The sequence below is a fragment of the Cervus elaphus genome, chromosome X (genome assembly GCF_910594005.1).
Source record: "Cervus elaphus chromosome X, mCerEla1.1, whole genome shotgun sequence".
In the NCBI taxonomy this organism is placed as follows: domain Eukaryota; kingdom Metazoa; phylum Chordata; class Mammalia; order Artiodactyla; family Cervidae; genus Cervus; species Cervus elaphus.
In genome coordinates, this window is record NC_057848.1 from 26,988,122 (window position 1) to 26,991,034 (window position 2,913).

The following is a 2,913-nucleotide window of genomic DNA, read 5'->3' on the forward strand; positions in this document are numbered from 1 at the left end:
GAACACACCCTCCCTCACGGCCATCAGGAGAAACTGACCCTGCCCAGGCCTGGATCGTGGACTTCCGGCCTCCACGACTGGGAGACAATACGTCTCTGTTGTTTGCAGCACAACCCTCCCAAGTGTGCACACACAGCTCGGAAGCAAGGAGTCTGCCCTCGTACCATCTGCTGCCAGCCACTCGCAGGCAAACCCCTTGGCTGCACCCACCCCAGACCAAGTTCACAGGAACATACACTCTCTATCTATCAAAGTAATACATACAAATGAGGGGCATCTGGAAAATACATAAACACGTAAGGCAAACTTAAATCACTGGTAATCCTACCACCACAGCTATCCAAATGGTAGCAGGGCGCACACAACAGCTCTCCCTCTTTTATTGGGGTCACACTTCATACATCGCTGCATCTGCTGGCTTTTTCACACCCACGTGATCGAGTGGGTTCCAGGTGACGAGGTATCCACCACTCCAGAAGTGCTGCCTCCTACTCCACAGCCTTTGGTGCCTACAGATGCTGCTGCAGCCAGCACCCTGACAGTGCCGAAGTCACCGGGTTAAGGAGGCTGGGACACTCCCTATGTGCTTGTCCATCCCGCCCGACCAGCCCCATGGCAATGGGTCCCCACGCCTTGTCAACAGGGCACAGGAAGTCGGCATTTGTTGCCATTTTGACATCACTTTTTGTCTAGTTTGAGTCTGTGTTGTTCTAGTCATTCATGAGGAAGAAATGCTTTTGTATTGTGCTTATTTGATTGCTCTTAACATGCATTTTCTTAACCAGGTAATGGAGCAAGGTGTGTGGAAGCAATGGGCAATGCCAACATGGAGGTCCTATCTGTCCATCTCCACCACCCAAACCCACAGTCGTGAGGGTCCAGGGGCCACAGCTGACCCTGCAGGCAGGCTGCTTCCCTCACGGGAGGAATCCAGCCCCTTGTTTCAGAAGGCTGGTTGAAAACCCTCAGTCTCTCACGTCCCGTCGGCCCCACGGGAGGCAGGAGGCGGGGTGTGAGGGGTGCCCAGCCTGCAGGAAGAGAAGGTTCCAGACAACAGAGGGTCCCAGCCGGTGCCTGGTCCCCAGCCAGCCCCAAAGCAGCTGCTTTGGGGCACAGGTGGAACGTGTGTGAAGCTCCCACTACAGTCGCTGTGCTGCCTAGGTGGGGGCGTCTGCCCGAGCTGTAGCAACACTCCTGGGTTGAGGGCGCAGAGAATGTCCACCTCACACCACTCTGGGGTCTCTCCTTCTTTCAGAGGAGGAGGCTGGTCAGAGAAGCACTCTGGTGCACCTGTCATCATCTTAGAAGCACGAAACCAATCCCTACCCAGCCAGGAGCCACCACCCAGGATGCAAGTGGTCCAACAGAGCCACCCTCTTTCTTTTTCCAAGCTGCGTGCATCAGCCCCAGCAGCGGTGTCCAGCTGGAGATGACAGGGCCTGAAGCTCGACAGTCCCCGAGCCTGCAAGCACCTACCCCACTCTCAACTCTGTTTTTCCTCACCTCAGTGTCACCTGCCTCTGCAGAGCACAGCGGTCACCATCACCCCGGAAAACAAGCCCTCTGACAGAGCTGCCAATCCCAGAGATGCCTGCATTCGAACGCATCTGTCCTTATCTGTAGGCTCCAGAAGATGACCCTGTGCTGGGCTGAACGGTGGCCAACACAGATGCACATGTCCTGACCCCCAGAACGTGTGACTGTGATCTTACTTGGGAAAAGGGTCTTTGTGGATGTGATGAAAGCAAGCATCTGGAGACGAAGTCATCCTGGATGACTCGGGGTGGGGGAGGCTCCAAATCCAGTAAGTGTCCTTGAAAGAGAAGAAAGACATGCAGACAGAAGTGGAGACCACGTAGAGACAGAGGCAGACGCTGGAGAGACACGTCCACCTACCAAGAACACTGAGGAAGACCACTGGGAGATGGAAGAGAGGCCTCTAGAAGGAACAAAGCCTGCCCACACCTGGATTTCAGACTTAGGCCTCCAGAAGTGGGAAAGAATGAATTCTAGATGGTTTAAGCCACCAAGTTTGTAGTCACCTGCTCCAGCAACAACAGGAAACTAATACATTCCCCCAAAATGGCAAGTGCTCTTGTAGAAAAATTGCAGGATACGGTTTGAAAGAGCATCCATGAGCAGAGAACCTATCTGTGCCTTTAACATGTTCCTGAGGACCATTTGCAACTGAACACTTGGGCTTCAGGAAGTAGACCAGTAGACCCTGCAGTAGACCCTGCAGATGACAAGAAAGCCCCCAGCCCAGGCTTATTTTCAGAACAGGATGCTGGCTGGGTCATCATCCATCCAGACTGATATCCCAATCCTAGTTCGCCTTTGGCACTGCCAGATAGCAGGGAGTCCCACACAAAACCCAGGGATGGGAGTCTGTGCCATCCCGCTTCCAACCAGGCAGCCCCCAGGGCACAGAGAGATGCTGAGCGCTGAGAAGGAAACCACAATTATAGGGTTGATGCCCACAGCATTGACATCCTCGGAAATATCCAGATTCTTGCAAAACTATAAGGAAGAGTTCTCTGGTGTTGGTACTCTGCCAGAAATGGTGAAGTGGCTTCTGTTGGCCAGGCTGGGGCATCTGGGACTGGCACAGGGAATAGCATCACAGACTTTGGTGGCAGCGCTTCTGGGGAGGACCAGGGTGAACTGCAGCGTCAGGCAGCACGGGGCAAGTGTACCTGTGGCATGCATACCTCCTCAGACCAAGAGGTGGTGACAACGCTGTGCAGGATAAACGGAACGACAAGAGAACAGGCTCCAGTGCAAACACACCGGTACCAAGTCAGGAGGAAGAGATAACTGCAGGTTACATCACACACGAAAACAGTCGATCCCCCAATGACCAAAGAGCTCTTGTAAGTCAAGGAATAAAAGACTAACAGCCCAACAGAAAAA